At 44.5% G+C, this 25,830-nt stretch overlaps 1 protein-coding gene across 4 annotated transcripts in view; it reads left to right on the forward strand.

The window, feature by feature from the left end:
* The window catches only part of KCNJ4 (potassium inwardly rectifying channel subfamily J member 4), a 209,943-nt gene that overhangs the window by 92,011 nt on the left and 92,102 nt on the right, over window positions 1–25,830 (forward strand). Inside the window, exon 2 of one of the 4 annotated variants that reach the window (XM_056523928.1) lies at window positions 22,786–22,893. The exons of the other annotated variants lie outside the window; for them this stretch is intronic. The gene's annotated coding sequence lies outside the window, so the exon portion shown is untranslated. The remainder of the gene's footprint in view (window positions 1–22,785; window positions 22,894–25,830) is intronic. 4 annotated transcript variants of the gene reach the window in all.

Genomic DNA, 25,830 nt, shown 5'->3' on the forward strand with positions numbered 1-25,830 from the left:
GTATTTGGTGGCATCGTCATATTTCCAACTCTGAAATGTACGGTTCTTTATTTTCCCCACATTGTTATCTTGTCATTTCATTACGTATGAGCGTACTGCGAAACCTGCACAAGATAATATGGAAAAGGTGGTTTTAAGTGATGTGGTAAAACAACAACAGCGCTGGCAGCAGATCTTGTATAGGCTAAATATAGCGTGTAGGATGAAGTTCAATTATTCTCGCACATGCGGGAGAAAGATACCAATTTCTCCAACAGATGCTCGGCAGCGTCATAAATTTAAAATCAGATGTTCAGAGACTTGTTTTATCTCCTGTGCAGTGCCAGTGGTGTAAGGTGTTTTATGGAACTGTATGGTACTGGAAACAGGGAATGGTAAAAATTGCTTACTAGGGTTAGTGCCTGAGATGAACCTTTAAAGGGGTACTCCACCCCTAGACATCTTATCCCCTATCCAAAGGATAGGGCACAAGATGTCTGATCGCGGGGGACCCCCGCAATCTAAGCTGCGGCACCCCAGACATTCGGTGCACGGAGCGAACTTCGCTCCGTGCCGGATGACTGGCGATGCGGAGGTTCGTGACGTCACAGCGACGCCCCTCAATGCAAGTCTATGGGAGGGGGCGTGACGGACATCACGCCCCCTCCCATAGACTTGCATTGAGAGGGCGTAGCCATAACATCACAAGCGGGGAGCGGCCGTGACGTCACGAGCACCCGATGCTCTAAATGAACGCTTGGTGCAGCAGGGAGATCATGGGATCCCCAGTGGCAGGACCCCCACGATCAGACATCTTATCCCCTATCCCTTGGATAGGGGATAAGATGTCTAGGGGCAGAGTACCCCTTCAAAGGGTCACTGGGTTTTGAAAAAACTTTTGACATGTCCTAGGGACATGTCAAAAGTTTGACCAGTTACGGCCTCTGTGTTCAGGCTCCGGTAGATTGCTAAAAAAAAGCCAAAAGAAGTCCGCGGTGAGTGCTTTCTCCCAACACAGTGCCACATGACCAAGACTTTCTCGTAATTTAAGTCTATGGGATCATCTTGGGTCATGTGCATAAAGAGCAGAAATAAGCAATGCTCAGTCAAGCATTTCTTACCACTAGTTCTAGCGATAGGTCGGGGTTTAGGTTAGTACTAAACCTTTATAAGAGTAGGGCAACATTTAATATGTTCTGTACAGTAGTGTAGTTGACTTTGTGTATGTATACAGTGAAGTAGGCGTGTATGCTGGGTTTTCTAAAGGAAGGGGGTTAAAGGGGTTGTCCAACCTTGTCAATTTGGTGGTCGGAGGGTGGGGGTCGAGGGTGGTCGGAAAAACCATAAGAAACCTAAATGGGGAAGTTAGGCAATTTGCGTAACTCCCACTAATTTTAATGGAAGCTTTGCAAATGGTGTAGCCCCATAAGCTAATCTTTTCATGCAGCTCTGGAAATTACAGAAAAAACTTATCTCGATGGGCTATGCCATTCGCGCAACTCCCATTAAAGTGAATGAGAGTTGTGCAAATTGTGTAACTTCAATGTCTCTGCTGCTTTTGCCTTTTCTGACCACTCCCAATGGCTGCAAACCGGTCGCAGGTGTCTGGAAAGTCAATCTGATGAGATGGGACAAACCCCTTAAAAATGATTAAACCTTGGTCAAACATGAAGTGTTGTGCACACTGTATTTTCCCTATTCTCATAGCACCAAGTACACCTGGCTCAGCAGAGGAGGTGGCATTGATGGTATCATGGAGACTGTGATCATTTCTCGCTGAACACCGGCAGCCACCTCAAAACCAGTGCAAGGGAAAAGTTGCCCAGTTGCCCACAGCAACCAATCAGATCGCTTCCTTCATTTTGCAGAGGCCTTGTTAAAAATGAAAGAAATTTGATTGGTTGCTATGGGAAACTGGGCAACTTTTCCTCTGCACAGGTTTTGATAAATCTTCCCCCAAGTGTCCTCTATCAGTGCTGATACAAAAAAGAGACTATATTTAAATACCCACATCTTTAGTGATACATAAAAATAAAAAAAACATGAAACATTTTTTCAAATGTTAGTTGATATGGTAATAAATAATATACTGGTGTGAATGTGGTGTCCCAGCATCTAAGGCTGTCCTGTGGGCTGCGGATCTTCTGGGGCATGCCTGTGGCACAGGTGTGGAACCCACTGAGTGACTGACTGCTGCATTTCAATTGTTTAAGCAATTTATCAAATCTTTCTTATATTTTTCAAAAGCACTGTGTTATCAGTTATTTATCTGCGTTGTACCTTTGAGAGTGAGGAGCAGTGTAAACCATGTGACCCTGCCTACCCAATAGGAACCCCTAAATTGTGAGCTATATAGTGTAGTGGGGGGAGGAGTTGCCCCAGTTCTACCCCAGTCTAAGCTGAGCCCAAGTGTGGTAAAGGAGTGAATTGTTATGTGGAGAAGCTCTGAGGGAAGTCCAGAACAAAGATCTTCTCAAGTCTTATCCAGCCATTCTGCAAGGGATTCCAAGGGACAGGGGAAATTTAAAGGGGTACTACCGTGCTGACAACTTATCCCCTATCTAAAGGATAAGGGATAAGTTGCCTGATCGAGCGGGGTCCCGCTGCTGGGGACCCCCGCGATCTCGCACGCAGCACCCCGCTCTCATCAGGCCCTGGAGCGAACATCGCTCCGGGTCTGATGACTGCCGATCACGGGGCCGGAGTATCGTGACATCACGGCTCCGCCCTCATGTGACAACACGCTCTGCCCCTCAATGTAAGTCTATGGCAGGGGGCGAGACAGCTGTCTCGCCCCTGCCATAGATTTGCATTGAGGGGCGGAGCGTGACGTCACACGGAGCGGAGCTGTGACCTCACGATCACCGGCCCGTCATCAGACCTGAAGTGGATGTTCGCTCCGGGGCCTGATGAGAGCGGGGTGCTGCGTGCGAGATCGCGGGGGTCCCCAGCAGCGGGACCCCGCTCGATCAGGCAACTTATCCCCTATCCTTTAGATAGGGGATAAGTTGTCAGCACGGTAGCACCCCTTTAAGCTCTGATGGAGAAAGTCAAAGGACCTTGTCAGAACCTTAGCGGCCTGGAAAATCTTCAGTCTCATATCAAGTCAGTATTAATCTATTAGGTGAAAAGCACCATAAGTCCCAGCAAAGCAACAGTGATTCCAAGGGGTTACACTGCACCCTCTCCACTCCGCACCATACTGTTGGCGTGTAATAACATCTGCACCCTGCTTAGTAAAAGACAGTTATCCGTAACCCAACTTCGGTGTCTTTATTCCCGTGTCTGGCCCAGGAGAAGCTGTCTCCAACCTCGGACCGTGTATAGGCTAACTGTGCCCTGGCGTCCCAAAGTGATCAGGTATTTCTTGCAACCTCGTGGCACAAAATGGACAAAGTTGTTGGTACCCTTCCGTTACAGACAGAAAAACCCACAATGTTCCTTGAAATAACATGAAAATGATAAAAAATAATAATGAATTAAAATGTACTGAAAATGAACTGATGAAAATAAGACATTGCATACAAATAATTTAAAGAAACAAAATAATAAACCTGTCCTGGACAAAAATGATGGTTCCTAAACTTAAAGAGTACCTGTCACCAAACTAAACATTTAATATATTGTTCCTTATGTTATTATAAGACCCTTTGCTATTTACTTGCTGCTAAAATTCTCAACCTTTATATGTTTATATGTAATGTGATTGAAAAAACAGCCACTAGGTGGCTCTCTTCTGTTCACTGCCGCAAGTGAAACAGTTAGTTTGGTCTCCACCCGGAGTTGCAGAAGTCCAAACACAGGAAGTGCGTGCCAAGCATGGCGACACACAGCTCTCACAGACTTCAATTACTTCCCGCCTGCTGGGGAACGGCCACTTTATCCTGCCTGGAGCTTAGACAATGTGAGCAAAGGGAACTGTATGATACACAGCTTTTTAGAGCTCAGAATTTTTTTTTTGATCTGGAGGGTGTCACAATCACACCCTATCGGTCCAGCCAAGTGTGATGGTGCAAGGGTTAAAGCCACCAGACCTCTGGCTATCTACTACTAGTCCCAGCAAGTCACCAAATTAACCCTTTGATAAACGTGTTTCACCAGAGCTTGCTTCAGAAAGGTGAGCTCATATATTGAGAGATCAAAGACCAGAGCTGATTAATTAAACAGTTGATCTGAAAAAAGGTATCACAGTGCTAAGTATAAAATAAAAAAAATTACATACAGGCAGTGGCGTACTAAGGGGGGGGGGGGGGGAGGGGGTGCCACTCAGAAGAGGGGTGCCAGGGGCGGACTGAGCCGCCGCAGCCGCCACTACTACTGAGGATCCGGGACACTCGTCCCAGATCCGCAGCAGACAGCGGTGCCTTCTCCTGTATCCGCGATACACGCACATACAAGAGAAGGCGTCCCCTCTGTGTGAGCCGCATCTGCAGCTACACAGAGGAGACGTGGCCTCCGCCCCCACGCAGCACGCAGTACAGGCGCCGATGATGTCACTCATCAGCGCCTGTACTGTGGAGGGGAGAAGACGCGGGCCCTGCAGCTGAGGAGATCGCTGTGTGGGATATCAGATGAGCATCCTTTTTTTTATTTATTTTTCTCAACTCTGCATACACCTATGGGGAAGGGGAGGGAGGGGGGGGGGTTACTCTATATATACCTATGGGGGAGGGGGGGTTACTCTACATATATACCTATAGGGGAGGAGGGGGGGGGTTGCTCTACATATACCTATGGGGGAGGGGGGGGTTACTCTACATATATACCTATAAGGGAGGAGGGGGGGGGGTTACTCTACATATACCTATAAGGGAGGAGGGGGGGTTACTCTACATATACCTATAGGGGAGAAGGGGGGGGTTACTCTACATATACCTATGGGGGAGGGGAGGGGGGGTTACTCTACATATACCTATGGGGAAGGGGAGGGGGGGTTACACTACATATACCTATGGGGGAGGGGGGTTACTCTACATATATACCTATGGGGGAGGGGAGGGGGGGGGTTACTCTACAAATACCTATAGGGGAGGAGGGAGGGTTACTCTACATATACCTATGGGGGAGGGGGGGTTACTCTACATATACCTATGGGGAAGGGGAGGGGGGTTACTCTACATATACCTATGGGGAAGGGGAGGGGGGGGATTACTCTACATATACCTATGGGGAAGGGGAGGGGGGGGTTACTCTACATATACCTAAGGGGAGGGGGGGGGTTACTCTACATATACCTAAGGGGAGGGGGGGTTACTCTACATATACCTATGGGGGAGGGGGGGGGGTGTAGCTGCATATACATATGGGAAAGAGGGGGGTGTAACTGCATACACCTATGGGAAAGGGGGGGGGGTGTAACTGCATATACCTTTGGGAAAGGGGGGGGGTATCTGCATATACACCTATGGGAAAGAGGGGGGGTGTAACTGCATATACCTATGGGAAAGAGGGGGGGGTGTAACTGCATATACCTATGGGAAAGAGGGGGGTGCCACTGCATATACCTATGGGAAAGAGGGGGGGTGTAACTGCATATACCTAGCTATGGGAAGGGGGGGGTGTAACTGCATATACCTATGGGAAAGGGGGGGGGGTTGTAACTGCATATACCCATGGGAAAGGGGGGGGGGTGTAACTGCATATACCTATGGGAAAGGGGGGTGTAACTGCATATACCTATGGGAAAGGGGGGGGTGTAACTGCATATACCTATGGGAAAGGGGGGTGTAACTGCATATACCTATGGGAAGGGGGGGATGTAACTGCATATACCTATGGGAAAGAGGGGGGGATGTAACTGCATATACCTATGGGAATGAGGGGGGGTGTAACTGCATATACCTATGGGAAAGAGGGGGGGTGCACCTGCTTATACCTATGGGAAAGAGGGGGGGGGGAAGGTAACTCTGCCTATACCAATGGGGAAGAGGGGGGTAACTCTGCCTATACCAATGGGGAAGAGGGGGGTAATTCTGCCTATACCAATTGGGAAGAGGGGGTTTAACTCGGTCTATACCTATGGGAAACGGGGGGAGTTTTTTTTTTTAACTCTGCCTATACCTACGGGGAAAGGGGGTGGGGGACTCTGCTGCCTATACCTAAGGAGAAAGGGGGGTTAACTCTGTTCCTATACCTATTGGGAAGGGGGTTTAACTCTGCTGCCTATACCTACAGGGAAGGGGGGCTACCTAACTTTATACCTGGATGCCTAACTACTTACCTACATACCCAGCTACCTAACTATGTACATACCTGGCCTTCATACATGGCTGCCTAACTATCTAGCTAGCCCCCTACCTACCTAACCTGTCACCTACCTACATATCTGGCTTCCTGATCTACCTACCTAGTTACCTATTTACCTGGCTACCTACCCGTTTACTGTGCAGGACACCAAGGAGGGCATTATTACAGTTTGTGGGCCTATAGATGGAAAGATTGTGTAGAGGAGGGGAGGGCACTGGAAAAATGCAGAGTCTGACATGTTTTTCCTGCAGATGTTAAGAGATCCACATGGCGGTCTTATCCAGACGGAGAAGAAAAGGAAAGAGGACGCCACTGATCAGAAAATACGTAATTGTGAGTCCCAAAATGTAACTGTAATCACTTATATGGTATACACATCCTGTGTACAGCTGATATCTACCGCCATATGGTCCTGTATATAATCACTTATACAGATCCTTTATAGTATACTGGTCTGTAGTGGTTTTATTCAGTACAGTATGGCGGTATTATCCAGTCAATGTGTGGTGGTATATATTTACTCCTTGTATACCAGTATTATTGGTCTTGGAAATTTACCTATGTTAAAGTGTTTCTTATATATATAAATTTTAGTTTATTGTGTGTGGGATTTAGGTGGAATAGGGGCATGGTAGAAGATTGACGAGCTGCAGAGCCTAGTAGGGGCCCTTGCTTTTTTTTGGTCCGTGGGCCCTGAGTGTTGTCAGTCCGCTCCTGGGAGGTGTTGTAATTATGGGGGGGGGGGGGGGAGGGGGTAAATAAAAGGGGGAGGGGAGGGAGGGGGGTGTAATTAAGGGGGGGGGGGGTGCGGGGGAGGTTGGGGTGCCAAACAAAGGGTCCGCCCCGGGTGCCAAATGCTCTAGGTACGCCCCTGCATACAGGTACAAAAATATATAAAAGAGTTCAGCAAGACAAGTTCAGAAAACAAAAGAAAGTCCTTACAGCATAATGGTATAGCAGTCCTTGTGAGTGAGAGTCCAGCTGTATCTTAGGATGTCTTGTCAGCTTTTTCCACAGGCTTCAACAAAGGTTTGTTCAGCATCTCAGTTTTATAGTGGCTTTTTATGAGGGAAAAGGGAATTCATCTGACCCAATTTATGATGGCCCACTCCTCATAAGATCCTGCTCCAGATGTCTTAGGTGTGAAGGTGTCTTCTCCAGACTGCAGGTATCTTGGCTCCACTCCTCATAAGATCCTGCTCCAGATGTCTTAGGTGTGAAGGTGTCTTCTCCAGACTGTAGGTATCTTGGCCCACTCCTCATAAGATCCTGCTCCAGATGTCTCAGGTGTGAAGGTGTCTTCTCCAGACTGTAGGTATCTTGGCCCACTCCTCATAAGATCCTGCTCCAGATGTCTCAGGTGTGAAGGTGTCTTCTCCAGACTGTAGGTATCTTGGCCCACTCCTCATAAGATCCTGCTCCAGATGTCTCAGGTGTGAAGGTGTCTTCTCCAGACTGTAGGTATCTTGGCCCACTCCTCATAAGATCCTGCTCCAGCTGTCTCAGGTGTGAAGATGTCTTCTCCAGACTGCATGTATCTTGGCCCACTCCTCATAAGATCCTGCTCCAGATGTCTCAGGTGTGAAGGTGTCTTCTCCAGACTGTAGGTATCTTGGCCCACTCCTCATAAGATCCTGCTCCAGCTGTCTCAGGTGTGAAGGTGTCTTCTCCAGACTGTAGGTATCTTGGCCCACTCCTCATAAGATCCTGCTCCAGCTGTCTCAGGTGTGAAGGTGTCTTCTCCAGACTGCAGGTATCTTGGCACACGCCTCATAAGATCCTGCTCCAGCTGTCTCAGGTGTGAAGGTGTCTTCTCCAGACTGTAGGTATCTTGGCCCACTCCTCATAAGATCCTACTCCAGCTGTCTCAGATGTGAAGGTGTCTTCTCCAGACTGTAGGTATCTTGGCCCACTCCTCATAAGATCCTGCTCCAGCTGTCTCAGGTGTGAAGGTGTCTTGGCACACGCCTCATAAGATCCTGCTCCAGCTGTCTCAGGTGTGAAGGTGTCTTCTCCAGACTGCAGATATCTTGTCCCACTCCTCATAAGATACTGCTCCAGCTGTCTCAGGTGTGAAGGTGTCTTCTCCAGATGGCAGGGTTCAGCTCCTTCACATATGTTAAATAGGATTCAGATCAGGGCTCATAGAAGCAACTTCAGAATAATCCAGTTTTGCTCTTGGCCATTCTTGGGTGTTTTTAGCTGTGTGTTTTGGGTCATCCTGTATCCTGTTGCAGGGCCAATGGCCTGTGGCTGAGGCCAAGCTTCCTGACACTGGGCACATTTCTCTCTAGAATGTCTTGATAGTCTTGAGATTTCATTGTATCCTGTACAGATTCAGGACACCTTGTGCCAGATGCCAGTGTGAGTGTACAAAGCTCAAAACATAAATACAGTACCAGAACGAAGCACGCATATTTACATTACCAAAACCAAGCACACATATTTACATTACCAAAACCAAGCACACATATTTACATTACCAAAACCAAGCACACATATTTACATTACCAAAACCAAGCACACATATTTACATTACCAACACCAAGCACACATATTTACATTACCAATACCAAGCACACATATTTACATTACCAACACCAAGCACACATATTTACATTACCAACACCAAGCACACATATTTACAGTACCAGAACCAAGCACACATATTTACATTACAAAAACCAAGCACACATATTTACATTACCAACACCAAGCGCACATATTTACATTACCAACACCAAGCACACATATTTACAGTACCAGAACCAAGCACACATATTTACATTCCAAAAACCAAACACACATATTTACATTACCAACACCAAGCACACATATTTACATTACCAACACCAAGCACACATATTTACAGTACCAGAACCAAGCACACATATTTACATTACCAACACCAAGCACACATATTTACATTACCAATACCAAGCACACATATTTACATTACCAATACCAAGCACACATATTTACATTACCAAAACCAAGCACACATATTTACATTACCAAAACCAAGCACACATATTTACATTACCAAAACCAAGCACACATATTTACATTACCAAAACCAAGCACACATATTTACATTACCAAAACCAAGCACACATATTTACATTACGTAAACCAAGCACACATATTTACATTACCAAATCCAAGCACACATATTTACATTACCAAAACCAAGCACACATATTTACATTACCAAAACCAAGCACACATATTTACATTACCAAAACCAAGCACACATATTTACATTACCAAAACCAAGCACACCTATTTACATTACCAAAACCAAGCACACATATTTACAGTACCAGAACCAAGCACACATATTTACATTACAAAAAACAAGCACACATATTTACATTACCAAAACCAAGCACACATATTTACATTACCAAATCCAAGCACACATATTTACATTACCAAAACCAAGCACACATATTTACATTACCAAAACCAAGCACACCTATTTACATTACCAAAACCAAGCACACATATTTACAGTACCAGAACCAAGCACACATATTTACATTACAAAAACCAAGCACACATATTTACATTACCAACACCAAGCACACATATTTACATTACCAACACCAAGCACACATATTTACATTACCAAAACCAAGCACACATATTTACATTACCAACACCAAGCACACATATTTATATTACCAACACCAAGCACACATATTTACATTACCAAAACCAAGCACACATATTTACATTACAAAAACCAAGCACACATATTTACATTACCAAAACCAAGCACACATATTTACATTACCAAAACCAAGCACACCTATTTACATTACCAAAACCAAGCACACATATTTACAGTACCAGAACCAAGCACACATATTTACATTACAAAAACCAAGCACACATATTTACATTACCAACACCAAGCACACATATTTACATTACCAATACCAAGCACACATATTTACATTACCAACACCAAGCACACATATTTACATTACCAAAACCAAGCACACATATTTACATTACCAAAACCAAGCACACATATTTACATTACCAAAACCAAGCACACATATTTACATTACCAACACCAAGCACACATATTTACATTACCAACACAAAGCACACATATTTACATTGCCAAAACCAAGCACACATATTTACATTACCAATACCAAGCACACATATTTACATTACCAAAACCAAGCACACATATTTACATTACCAACACCAAGCACACATATTTACATTACCAACACCAAGCACACATATTTACATTACAAAAACCAAGCACACATATTTACATTACCAACACCAAGCACACATATTTACATTACCAAAACCAAGCACACATATTTACATTACCAATACCAAGCACACATATTTACATTACCAACACCAAGCACACATATTTACATTACAAAAACCAAGCACACATATTTACATTACCAACACCAAGCACACATATTTACATTACCAAAACCAAGCACACATATTTACATTACCAAAACCAAGCACACATATTTACATTACCAAAACCAAGCACACATATTTACATTACCAATACCAAGCACACATATTTACATTACCAACACCAAGCACACATATTTACATTACCAACACCAAGCACACATATTTACATTACCAAAACCAAGCACACATATTTACATTACCAAAACCAAGCACACATATTTACAGTACCAGAACCAAGCACACATATTTACAGTACAAAAACCAAGCACACATATTTACATTACCAAAACCAAGCACACATATTTACATTACCAAAACCAAGCACACATATTTACATTACCAAAACCAAGCACACATATTTACATTACCAAAACCAAGCACACATATTTACATTACCAAAACCAAGCACACATATTTACATTACCAAAACCAAGCACACATATTTACATTACCAAAACCAAGCACACATATTTACATTACCAATACCAAGCACACATATTTACATTACCATCACCAAGCACACATATTTACATTACCAACACCAAGCACACATATTTACATTACCAAAACCAAGCACACATATTTACATTACCAAAACCAAGCACACATATTTACAGTACCAGAACCAAGCACACATATTTACAGTACAAAAACCAAGCACACATATTTACATTACCAAAACCAAGCACACATATTTACATTACCAAAACCAAGCACACCTATTTACATTACCAATACCAAGCACACATATTTACAGTACCAGAACCAAGCACACCTATTTACATTACCAAAACCAAGCACACATATTTACATTACCAACACCAAGCACACATATTTACATTACCAATACCAAGCACACATATTTACATTACCAACACCAAGCACACATATTTACATTACCAAAACCAAGCACACATATTTATATTACCAACACCAAGCACACATATTTACATTACCAAAACCAAGCACACCTATTTACATTACCAACACCAAGCACACATATTTACATTACCAAAACCAAGCACACATATATACATTACCAACACCAAGCACACATATTTACATTACCAAAACCAAGCACACATATTTACATTACCAACACCAAGCACACATATTTACATTACCAAAACCAAGCACACATATTTACATTACCAAAACCAAGCACACATATTTACATTACCAAAACCAAGCACACATATTTACATTACCAAAACCAAGCACACATATTTACATTACCAAAACCAAGCACACATATTTACATTACCAAAACCAAGCACACATATTTACATTAATGGAACTACAGATCAGTTGTAAGGTTAAGTATAAGTTTGTATCACATGATACTTCTGTGGAAGCCACGGGGGTGCTAAGAGAAATACCTTCTCACTATACACTGTCCGAGGTTGGAGATAGCTTCTCCTGGGCCAGACACGGGGAGTAAAGGAACACCCCGACGTGAGGTTACACATGAATGTCTTTACTGAGAAGGGTGCAGATGGTATTACATGTAAAGTTTGGTGTAGAGTGAGAGGATGCAGTGTAATCCGTTGGGAGCTCTGTTGCCTTGCTGGGACTTGTTGTGCTTTCACTAATTGAATTGATACTGACTTGTGAGAATATATGATTGATCCTGGTAGCTAGGGTTCCGTCAAGGTCTTGTAACTTCCTCCACCAGGACATGAACTTCCCCCGGTCAGGCAATCCTTGCAGAATGACCTGATGAAGTAGATTTGATCTGGGCCTTCCCTCAGAGCACACAACACACCTTACACCTTTACCACACTGACGCTCAGGAACTACTGGGGCAACTCCTACCCCCCACTACAGTATATGGGCAAGAATTGAGGGGTTCCCATTGGCAGGCAGGGTCACATAGGGTTTACACTGCTCTCTCTTAACCCCTTAAGGACCGGGGTTTTTTTCTTTCCGTCATTTTTTCCTCCTTACCTTTAAAAAATCATAACTCTTTCAATTTGGCACCTAAAAATCCATATGATGGCTTATTTTCTGCCCCACTAATTCTACTTTGTAATGACATCAGTCATTCCACCCAAAAATCTACGGCGAAATGGGAAAAAAATCATTGTGAGACAAAAAAAATTTTTAAGCGCCATTTTGTAACTTTTGGGGGCTTCTTTTTCTACGCAGTAAATTTTTCGGTAAAAATGACACATTCCTTTTATTCTGTAGGTCCATAAGATTAAAATGATACCCTACTTATATAGGTTTGATTTTTTCGTACTTCTGAAAAAAATCATAACTACATGCAGGAAAATTTATACGTTTAAAATAGTCATCTGACCCCTTTAACTTTTTTTATTTTTCTGCATATGGGGGGGTATGAGGGCTAATTTTTTGCAGCGTGATCTGAAATTTTCTAGCAGTACCATTTTTGTATTGATTGGACATGTTGATAGCTTTTTATTTATTTTTTCATGATATAAAAAGTGACCAAAAATACACAATTTTGGACTTTGGAATTTTTTTGGGCATACGCCATTGACCTTGCGGTTTAATTAATGATATATTTTTATAATTTGGACATTTCCGCACGCGGTGATACCACATATGTTTATTGTTATTTTTATTTACACTGTTTTTTTTTTTTAATGGGAAAAGGGGGGTGATTCAAACTTTTAATAGGGGAGGTGTTAAATGATCTTTATTCACTTTTTTTTCACTTTTTTTTTGCAATGTTATAGCTCCCATAGGGACCTATAACACTGCTCACACTGATATTTTACATTGATCACTGGTTTCTCATAGGTAACCAGTGATCAATGATTCTGCCGCTTGACTGCTCAGGCACTGAGCAGTCATTCGGCGATCGGACACCAGGAGGCAAGGTAGGAGACCCTCCTCGTGTCTAACAGCTGTTCGGGACGCCGCAATTTCACTGTGGCTATCCTGAACAGCCCGCTGAGCTAACCAGCAGTGATTTACTTTCACTTTAGATGCGGCGTTCAACTTTGAACGCCGCGTCTAAAGAGTTAATAGTGCTGCGCACTATTAGCCACGGGTCCCGGCCGTTGTTAGAGGCCGGGCCCGACCCGCTATGACACGGGCCCACGTCGTGGCCCCGCGTTATAGAAAGGGAAAGGACTCAGGACACACTGGTACGTCCTTGGTCCTTAAAGGTTGAAGGGGTACCGCTGCTGGGGACCCCCGCAATATAGCATGTGCACCCACCTGTTACTGCTCCGGAAGAGCTGGAGGGTCTGGCTCCTGACCACGGGAACGGAAGATCGTGACGTCACGACTCCGCCCCTGTGTGACATCACGCCCCACCCCCTCAATGCAAGTCTATGGGAAGGGGCATGACGGATAGAGGATAAGATGTCTAGGGGTGGAGTACCCCTTTAAGGGTACAGTAACACTTACTGTGGAACAAAAGAGTATTTAGTCAGCCACCGATTGTGCAAGTTCTCCCACTTAAAAAGATGAGAGAGGCCTGTAATTTTCATCATAGGTATACCTCAACTATGAGAGACATAATGAGAAAAAAAAATCCCTAAAATCCCATTTTCTGATTTTTTAAGAATTTATTTGCAAACTATGGAGAAAATAAGTATTTGGTCAATAACAAAAGTATATCTCAATATATTATGTACCCTTTAGAGATGAGCAAACGTCCAGTAATGCGATTCGTCACGAACTTCTCAGCTCGGCAGTTGATTACTTTTCCTGCATAAATTAGTTCAGCTTTCAGGTGCTCCTGTTGCCTGGAAAAGGTGGATACAGTCCTAGGAGACTCTCTCTTAGGACTGTATCCACCTTTTCCAGCCCACCGGAGCACCTGAAAGCTGAACTCATTTATCCAGCCTCAAGTCCGCAAACGCCAAGCCGAGAAGTTCGTGACGAATCGAATTACTGGAAGTTCGCTCATCTCTAGAACCCTTTGTTGGCAATGACAGAGGTCAAATATTTTCTGTAAGTCTTCAAAAGGTTTTCACACACCGTTGCTAGTATTTTGGCCCATTCCTCCATGCAGATCTCCTCTAGATCAGTGATGTTTTGGGGCTGTCACTGGGCAACACAGACTTTCAATGGGGTTGAGATCTGGAGACTGGCTAGGCCACTCCAGGAGCTTTAAAATGTTTCTTACGAAGCCACTCCTTAGTTGCCCGGACGGTGTGTTTGGGATCATTGTCATGCTGAAAGACCCAACCATTCTTCAATGCCCTTGCTGATGGAAGGAGGTTTTCACTCAAAATATCACGATACATGGCCCCATTTATTCTTGCCTTTACTTGGATCAGTCATCCTGGTCCCTTAGAAGAAAAACAGACCCAAAACATGATGTCCCCCCCCCATGCTTCACAGTAGGTATGGTGTTCTTTGGATGCAACTCAGCATTCTTTCTCCTACAAACACAACAAGTTGAGTTTTTACCAAAAAGTTCTACTTTGGTTTCATCTGACCATATGACATTCTTCCAATCCTCTTCTGGATCATCCCAATGCTCTCTCGCAAACTTCCGATTGGCCCGGACATGTACTGGCTTAAGGAGGGGGACATGTCTGGCACTGCATGATTTGAGTCCCTGGCGCCGTAGTGTGTTACTGATGGTAGCCTTTGTTACTTTGGTCCCAGCTCTCTGCAGGTCATTCACTAAGTCCCCCCATGTGGTTCTGGAATTTTTGTTTACCATTCTTGTGATCGTTTTGACACTGCAGGGTGAGATTTTGGTGGTGCCCCAGATTGCGGGAGATTATCAGTGGTATTGTATGTCTTCCATTTTCTAATAATTGCTCCCACAGTTGATTTCTTCACACCAAGCTGCTTGCCTATTGGAGATTCAGTCTTCTCAGCCTGGTGCAGCTCTACAATTTTGTTTCTGGTGTCCTTCGACAGCTCTTTGGTCTTGGCCATAGTGGAGTTTGGAGTGTGACTCTTTGAGGTTGTGGACAGATGTCTTTTATACTGATAACAAGTTCAAACAGGTGCCATTAATACAGGTAATGAGTGGAGGACAGAGGAGACTCTTAAAGAAGAAGTTACAGGTCTGTGAGATCCAGAAATCTTGCTTGTTTGTAGGCGACCAAACATTTATTTTCCACCATCATTTGAAAATAAATTCTTTAAAAATCAGACAATGTGATTTTATGGATTTTTTCTCTCTCATTATGTCTCTAATAGTTGAAGTATACCTATGATGAAAATTACAGGCCTCTCTCATCTTCTTAAGTGGGAGAACTTGCACAATTGGTCGCTGACCAAATACTGTTTGCTCCACTGTAAATAATATACATAGGCATAACAGCAACAAAAGACTTAAAATGTATTAATTTGTGATTAAGACGTAATTAATGTGGCAAGAAGTCCTTCAGTGGGCCCAACACCAGAGCTGCTGATCTGCCCGAAGCAGTCCAAAGCCACAGAACAGCATTTGGTGCTGGAACACCACACTACATCTCCCAGCATTACCAGTACAATGGAAATGATATACTTGTAGTTCCTGGCTCATAATCTAGACTCCATTGTCTGCATGTCAGCAGACAAAACATCGATTGTATTACCAAAGTGTCGCAGTCAGAGGGAAAATAAAGAATAACCTAAGTGGTTCATATTTAATGTTTTCTCTGACTGGTGTGTTTATTACTTCTCTTTCTGGCCCAGACTACCATGGTGACTTCTCTTAGTCATGATTCATCCCTGCCAAGTTTAGGACCAATTTGTCTCCTCACTTTTGCAGTGCATCTCAGCATTCTGCTTAAAGGGGTACTCCGGTGCTTAGACATCTTATCCCCTATCCAAAGGATAGGGGATAAGATGCCTGATCGCGGGAGTCCCGCCGCTGGGGACCCCCGTGATCTTGCACGCGGCACCCCGTTTGTAATCAGTCCCCGGAGCGTGTTCGCTCCGGGACTGATTACCGGCGACTACAGGGCGGGCGGCGTGTGACAGCTATCACGCCCCCTCCCGTAGGCTTGCATTGAGGGGCGGAGCGTGACATCACACGGGGGCGGAGGCGTGACGTCACATGCCGCCGGCCTTGTGGTTGTCCGTAATCAGACCCGGAGCGAACACGCTCCGGGGACTGATTACAAACGGGGTGCCGCGTGCAAGATCCCTGGGGTCCCCAGCGGCGGAACTCCCACGATCAGGCATCTTATCCCCTATCCTTTGGATAGAGGGATAAGATGTCTAAGCACCGGAGTACCCCTTTAATCCTCATAGATAGAGATGAGGAAAAGAGCAGAGTGCCATGCCCAGTGAATGTGTGCTGCCTGGAGGTAAGGAGGGATGTTGTGTGCATCACCACTTACACTCACTAGAACCTGGCCCAACAAATGCGTACATCTTATGTATCGGCTCCTGTATCCATATTAAATTCCACAGCCAATTCAAGCAAATCGACATGAAACAAATTTCAGGAGATTGCCTTATCTGTACGTGGTGGCCACTGGTTGTTAGCAGACATACCTTGTTCACTTCATGAAGGTTGTATTCAGCTTCCCCTGGACCAGACACGATGAGCGAATAAACACACCGACGTCAGGTTACGGATAAAAGCCTTTACTGAGCTTGTGCAGATGTTAATACACAGACAGCTGGCCTCGGTGTGAGAGTGCAGCGTACCCCTTGCGAGCCTTGTTGCTGTTCTGAGACTTGTGGTGCTTTTCACTGTAGATTCTGGTTATTAGGGTCTTTGCAAGGCACTGTAAACTATTGTGCAGGGGCATGTATCCCTCCTGAGAGTGACACTTGTAGGATGACCAGTAGTGGACTGAATTGGGCCTCAGCTTAGGACACACGACACACAGCACACCTGAGCCTAGCTGTTGCTCAGGAGTCTCACTAGGTTGGATACTAACTGCGAACTAACTCCTCTCCTGTATATACCTCACTATACAGAGGAGACTTTTGGGGTCTCATTGGCTCACATGGTCACATTGGGTTCACTGCAGAGTCTCATGGGTAACATCCTTAAAGGCACAGCAACATGTTAAACATACATACATGGAACCATAACACAATTAAAGAAAAATATATTATTCCTATTTTTCAATATTCACATAATTAATATAACAGTAGGACGGACTCTAGTGAGCCCAACACCCTGTGCTGTCAGTCTGCCCAAGACAGTCCAAAACCACAGGTCAGCCACTGGTGCTGGGACACCACATGTACTCATACGGCCTTCCATTGTGCCTCCTGAATATAATTGTTAATTAGTGGGGGTCCAACAATTAGGACCGCCACCAATCACACTAATAGAGACCTCTTGTCCCCCCAAATGAATGAAATGTTAGCATACATTTTTGACTGCGCTCCTTTCATTTTTTGAGGGACTTCCGAACTTTGCTGAATGCCTAACTTGACTATGCTACAGCAGTCATCGAGCATTCATGCTGCCATTCCATTTATATGGAGAAAAGGGTATCTCTTCTGTGATGATGGGGTCTGATCACTGGGACCCCCACCGATCACTGTAGTTAGGGGACAAGTTTCAATCTTGGTAACTTTAGATACAAGACTCCAGTTAGACCAGTGGGTGCAGAATGATAGCGAGCATTACAGCAGCCGCTTATTGGAGGAACGTCACTAAAGGACAAGTGATGAACAGAATTCCTAAACACTTCTGGGAGGAAAGGGCAGGTTGTACAGCGATTTATGACCCTGCTGTCCTGACCAGTCATTCATATTATAGAAGTCCTTTATTTCACTATCAATGGGCCTCTTGAAAAGGGAGAAAAGGGAGAGGGTAACATTCCTACAGCTTCTCTATGGAGATGATATTTCATCTCCTCAGAACAGTTTCTGATTCTGATGTAAAAAATGCATAGAACAGACTGATCTTCACTCATATTTAGAAATGTGCTTTACAATTCGGAATACTGAGAGTAGGTACAGTCTTTGCTAAATATAGGTCCTAACATTTGCTGTTAGGTACAATTTATTCCTTCCCTCTCACTGATGATATCTTTCAAAACAGTGGCAGATTCTGATGACAATTTTGGATGTGAGCGATTCAGCGAGTGCATTATAGCTGCTACACCCACAAGTCTGAGATTTGTTTCATGATATGGCATACAACATACCCCTCACGGTACATTCACTTCTCAGTGCTTCTAGTCAAAACAAATCATCACCATATCATTGTTACTTCACTGTTTATAGGATTTACATCACTAGAGGGAATTATTAGGTGGATGCACAACTAAAGAAGGATTCTGGAACTTTACATTTGTGATAGACCAATATAGAACTAGTGGGGGTCCGATCACAAGCTGTCATCCCAATGAAGGTGCAGCTTGCTTGAGTCACTCAGGCCAGCTTCACATATGTCTGGTGGTGTGCCCTATTTAACCCCTTAAGGACCCAGCCATTTTACACCTTAGGACCCAGCTATTTTTTGCACATCTGACCACTCTCACTTTAAACATTAATAACACTGGAATGCTTTTAGTTATCATTCTGTGTTTAGTTATAATTTCTTTTTTTGTGACATATTCTACTTTAACATAGTGGTAAAATGGTATGGTAACTTGCATCCTTTCTTGGTGAAAAATTCCAAAATTTGATGAAAAATTTGAAAATTTGGCATTTTTCTAACTTTGAAGCTCTCTGCTTGTAAGGAAAATGGATATTCCCCCAAAAAAATTTTTTTATTCACATTTCCAATATGTCTATTTTATGTTTGCATCATAACATTGACGTGTTTTTACTTTTGGAAGACACCAGAGGGCTTCAAAGTTTAGCAGCAATTTTCCAATTTTTCACAAAGTTTTCAAACTAACTATTTTTCAGGGACCTGTTCAGGTTTGAAGTGGATTTGAAGGGTCTTCATATTAGAAATATCCCACAAATGACCCCATTATAAAAACTGCACCCCCCAAAGTATTCAAAATTACATTCAATCAGCATTTTAACCCTTTAGGTGTTTCACAGGAATAGCAGCAAAGTGAAGGAGAGAATTCACAATCTTCGTTTTTTACACTCGCATGTTCTTGTAGACCCAATTTTTGCATTTTTACAAGGGGTAAAAGGAGAAATTTCTCTCGAGTAAGGACATACCTCATATGTCTATGTAAATTGTTCGGCGGGCGCAATAGAGGGCTCAGAAGCGAAGGAGCGACAAGGGGATTTTGGAGAGTAAGTTTTTCTGAAATGGTTTTTGGGGGGCATGTTGCATTTAGGAAGCCCCTATGGTGCCAGAACAGCAAAAAAAAATAACCACATGGCGTACCATTTTGGAAATTAGACCCCTTGAGGAACGTAACAAGGAATTAAGTGAGCCTTAATACCCCACAGGTGTTTCACGACTTTTGCATATGTAAAAAAAAATTTTTTTTTCACTAAGATGTGTGTTTCCCCCCAAATTTCACATTAGCAGAAAATCCCCCCCCCCCAAATTTGTAACCCCATCTCTTCTGAGTATGTAGGTACCCCATAAGTTGACCTGAAGTGCACTACGGGCGAATTACAATGCTCAGAAGAGAAGGAGTCATATTTGGCTTTTTGAGAGCAAATTTTGCTCGGGGGGCATGTCGCATTTAGGAAGCCCCTATGGTACCAGGACAGCAAAAAAAAAAAAAAAAAAAACACATGGCATACCATTTTGGAAACTAGACCCCTTGAGGAATGTAACAAGGGGTACAGTGAGCATTTACCCGCCACTGGTGTCTGTCAGATCTTTGGAACAGTGGGCTATACAAAATTTTTTATTTGCACAGCCCACTGCTCCAAAGATCTGTCAGACACTTGTGGGTTGTAAATTCTCACTGCATTGGTTGTACATTCTGTGAGGGGTCTAATTTCCAAAATGGGGTCACATGTGTTTTTTTTTTTTTTTTTTGCGTTTGTCAAAACCGCTGTAACAATCAGCCACCCCTGTGCAAATCACCTCAAATGTACATGGTGCACTCTCCCTTCTGGGCCTTGTTGTGCGCCCGCAAAGCACTTTGCGCCCACATATGGGGTATCTCCGTACTCGGGAGAAATTACATTACAAATTTTGGGGGGCTTTTTTCCCTTTTACCCCATGTGAAAATGTAAAGTATAGGGCAACACCAGCATGTTAGTGTAAAAAAAGTATTTTTTTACACTAACATGCTGGTGTAGACCCCAACTTCACCTTTCCAAAGGGGTTAAAGGAGAAAAAGCCCCCAAAATTTGTTTCTCCCGAGTGGCCCTAAACTGTTGCCTTAAAATACGACAGGGCTCCAAAGTGAGAGCACCATGCGCATTTGAGGCCTAAATTAGGGATTTGCATAGGGATGGACATAAGGGTATTCTACGCCAGTGATTCCCAAACAGGGTGCCTTCAGCTGTTGCAAAACTCCCAGCATGCTTGGACAATCAACGGCTGTCCGGCAATACTGGGAGTTGTTGTTTTGCAACAGCTGGAGTCTCCGTTTTGGAAACAGTGGCGTACCAGACGTTTTTCATTTTTTATTGGGGAGGGGAGGGGGGCTGTGTAGGGGTATGTGTATATGTAGTGTTTTTTTCTTTTTATTTTATTTTGTGTTAGTGTAGTGTAGTGTTTTTAGGGTACAGTCACATGGGCGGGGGATTACAGCGAGTTTTCCCGCTGCGAGTTTGAGCTGCCGCGCAAAATTTGCTGCATCGCAAACTTGCATCCTGATACTCAGGATGCAGGCGGTCGAACATTAGGAGGGTTGAATTCCAACATGTCGTGCTGTCGCAAATCAAGCGCCTCACTGGCATGTTGTTTCGCCGCTGGATATCTGACAGGTGCGCCATGGCCGTGTAGGAACGCCTGAAATGGCCACACACCTTCCTGGACTGCTTCAGGACATCCTGTAAGCCTGGGTACTTGAGCACAAAGCGTTGTACAATCAGATTACACACATGTGCCATGCACGGCACATGTGTCAACTTGCCCAACCTCAGTGCCGCCAACAAATTTGTTCCATTGTCACAAACCACCTTGCCGATCTCCAGTTGATGTGAAGTCAGCCACTGGTCCACCTGTGCGTTCAGGGCCGACAGGAGCGCTGGTGCGGTGTGACTCTCCGCTTTGAGGCAAGTCAACCCCAAGATGGCGTGACACTGCCGTATCCGGGATGTGAAATAGCACCTGGGGAGCTGGGGGGGTGCCGGTGATGTGGAGCAAGATGCAGCAGTGGAAGAGGACTCGGCCGAGGATGTTATGGAAGAGGATGGAGTAGGAGGAGTAGAGGAGGTGGCAGCAGGCCTGCCTACAAGTCGTGGCGGTGTCACTAACTCCTCTGCAGAGCCACGCATTCCATGCTTGGCAGCCGTCACCAGGTTTACCCAATGCGCAGTGTAGGTGATAGACCTGCCCTGACCATGCTTTGCAGACCAGGTATCAATGGTCAGATGGACCCTTGCCCCTACAATGTGTGCCAGACATGGCATCATTTCCTTTTGCACAATGGAGCAAAGGTTGGGGATTGCCTTTTGTGCAAAAAAAATTTCGTCCGAGTACCTTCCATTGCGGTGTCCCAATGGCTACACATTTTTTAAAGGCCTCAGACTCCACCAGCTTGTATGGTAAAAGCTGGCGGGCTAGCAGTTCCGACAAGCCAGCTGTCAGACGCCAGGCTAGGGGGTGACTTTGAGACATTGTCTTCTTGCGCTCAAACATCTCCTTGACAGACACCTGACTGTGGGCAGATGAGCAGGAACTGCTTAAGGTGAGAGACGGAGAGGCGGTTGGTTGAGAGGGGGCAAGGAGGGCAGCAGTGGTTGACCTGGCTGAAGATGCTGGACCAGGAGGAGGATGGCGGCTTTGACTTTATGTGCTGCTTGTACTGACGTGTTGATCCCATAGGCGTTTGTGATGTGACATCATGTGCCTTCCCAAAGCAGTTGTGCCTAGGTGGGTGTTGGACTTCCCACGACTCAGGTTGCAAATGGCCTCGCTGTTGTCAGAGGCAGACACACAAAAAAAATGCCACACTGCTGAGCTCTGCGATGACTGCATTCTGGTGGTGGCAACAGCATGCATTGATTGGTGTCCCGTCTGGCTGACCCCGGGTGCCGATACATGCTGTCTGACTGTGCCACTAGCTCCTTACGACGACCTCCCCCTGCTTCCAACTCGTCTCCTCCTCCTCTCTGTCTCCCCATCTGAACTTTCCCCCTCTTCTTCTCTTCTAGCGGGCACCCACGTGGCATCCACGGACACATCGTCATCATCAACACCTTCACGGCTATCTGACACCTCAAGAAAGGAAGCAGCAGCGGGTACAACATCATCATCACACCGTAAGTCCATGTGTGTAATGCTGCCTGACTGAGACATATCCCTGTTAACTACATCCTCTTGCAATAATGGTTGCGCATCACTCATGTCTTCAAACTGATGTGTAAACAACTCCTCGTATCAAGTAAAGCTGCTGTGGTGCTAGTGTTGGTGGTGGTGGCAGGCGGGCAAGTGGTAGCATGAGAGGTGCAGAAAGCTAAGCTAGAGGAGGAGAAGGACGGTGCGTCAAGGTTCCGAGTGGAAGCTTTAGTAGTAGATTGGGTGTTTTGTGATAGCCAGTCAACTAAGTCCTCAGAACTTTGGGGTTCAGGGTACGTGGCCTCTGAACACTGGCCATTCTAGGGCCAAAGGGAATCCCATCACCACGACGGCCCCTGCGGGGTGGCCTTCCTCTGCCTGTCATTTTTTTTGGTTAAATTTGCACAAGTGTCACACCTAATGTGATTTGCACTAGGGTGACACAATTTGCCCTGCAGGCAAGAAAAATGGCAACTGTGACGTGAACTAACTGTGACGACTGGTTTTATTTAACAGCCAAAAAAGGTATATTTTTTTAACTTGCACAACTGTTACACCTAATGTGATATGCACTAGGGTGACACAATTTGCCCTGCAGGCAAAAAAAGTGGCAACTGTGATGTGAACTGACAGTTACAAATGATTTTATTTAACAGCCAAAAAAGTTTTTTTTTTTATTTGCACAACTGTCACACCTAATGTGATTTGCACTAGTGTGACAATGAGCAAAAAAACTTGCCAGCGAAGTTCCCCTTTTATGCAGTGGTCCCCAACCAGGGTGCCTCCAGCTGTTGCAAAACACACGGACTGAAATATTTCAGCCCTTTGAATACTGTAGTAGTTAGTTGCTTTAAAGAAAAAAAGCTTGCCAGCGGAGTTCCCCTTTTATGCAGTGGTCCCCAACCATGGTGCCTCCAGCTGTTGCAAAACACACGGACTGAAATATTTCAGCCCTTTGAATACTGTAGTAGTTAGTTGCTTTAAAGAAAAAAAGCTTGCCAGCGGAGTTCCCCTTTTATGCAGTGGTTCCCAACCAGGGTGCCTCCAGCTGTTGCAAAACACACGGACTGATATATTTCAGCCCTTTGAATACTGTAGTAGTTAATTGCTTTAAACAAAAAAAGCTTGCCAGTGGAGTTCCCCTTTTAAGCAGTGGTCCCCAACCAGGGTGCCTACAGCTGTTGCAAAACACACGGACTGATATCTTTCAGCCCTTTGAATACTGTAGTATTTAGTTGCTTGAAGGAACTTAAGTTTGATTCTGGAGTACCCCTTTTAACCAGCGGTTCCCTCCCAACCAGGGTGCCTCCAGCTGTTGCAAGACTCACGGACTGATATCTTTCAGCCCTTTGAATACTGTAGGAGTTAGTTGCTTGAAGGAACGTAAGTTTGATTCTGGAGTACCCCTTTTAACCAGCGGTTCCCTCCCAACCAGGACTGATATCTTTCAGCCCTAAAAAGGGCTTTTTTGTGTGCTGTCCTTAAAGCAGATGTTACACTAGTGCTTTAGGAGTAAACTGGACCCTGAATACACCACCTAGCAGCAACCTAGTTATCGCTTTCCCTATACAGCAGGAGCAGCTTCTCTAACCCTCCACTTCCTAAGCCTGCAGCATGCTGAATGAGGCTAAAATGGCATCCGTGCAAGAGGTAGGAGGGTCTGGAAGGGAGGGACTGCTGCTGATTGGCTGTAATGTGTCTGCTGACTCTGACTCACAGGGTCAAAGTTTACTGAAATGTTAAAGTATAGGGGGCGGATTGAACTTCACATATGTTCGCCTGGCAATGTGAACGCGAACATGCGAAATTCGCCGGGAACTGTTCGCCGGCGAACAATTTGCGACATCTCTAATTATAATTATAACAGTTCAGATGAATACAATATAACCAAATCAAATCATAATATGCTCTCAAGAATTACACTGTTGTATATGAATACTGTATATAATGCTGCTATACATGAATACTTCTGTCCATCAACCATCAGTATATTCCAAACTTTCAACTGTTTTAATATCCATAGTCCATTCTTCAATCACCACATGCTTTTCCATCTAAACCTTGAGTCTCCATTTTGTTTCTCTAGCATCCATCAAAACCTTGAGACTCCATTTTGTTTCTCTCTCTCTCATCCTATCAAGCTGCTAACAACAATCTGCTCCTCTTTTACTTGTCTTATCACTTGTATATATCATTAACTTTTGTACTAACTAATCAGCTTTCTCAACAACACAATGCATACAGTTATTTGTCTACTCAAACTACTATATCCAAAACCACTAAGGAACATTCTTTAGGAGATAATTAGGCAATCCTACTCAACAACTTAGTTTACAACACAGAAACAGTTTTGAAATTTTGGAGGGTACTACAACTCCCATCATACCTTCTATTCATCCCTTTACACACTTTTTCAGTTTCTCCAGATTTCATTACTATCTCTATACGTTTCCAATCAATGCACACTCATACATCCTTCCCTTGGCATTTTTGCTCATTTTCCTACAGCTCAGTCACCCATTTGACATTTGTGCAGCAGCCAAGTGCTTCACACTCTATCCCCCTCAGGTCTGGCCCCTCTTCCTCTTTCCTTTCAACAACTCTACCAGTGTGGTCATTCCAAACTGCACTCTGTGACCTTTGCTTCTCACTGTCTTACATCTGGCCCACAGGCCCCCATTGTGCTATTCAAGGTGGTGCCTATTTGTGGGACCTCCAGCTGCTGCCCAAACTGCTCTGCTATCTGAAAATTACTGTTACATTATGTGCTCCGCCCACACACACTGGCCGTGAGTTCATGGTCCCCTTACCTTCTGCTGCTGGCAGGGCTGGGACTCGTATTGTGGGACGCGCCCGCATGCGAGCCCCAGTCCGTCACTCTCCAGGTGTTTCTCCTGCCTCTGCCTCTCTGCTCCGGCGTG

Source organism: Hyla sarda, chromosome 6 (genome assembly GCF_029499605.1).
Source record: "Hyla sarda isolate aHylSar1 chromosome 6, aHylSar1.hap1, whole genome shotgun sequence".
In the NCBI taxonomy this organism is placed as follows: Eukaryota; Metazoa; Chordata; class Amphibia; order Anura; family Hylidae; genus Hyla; species Hyla sarda.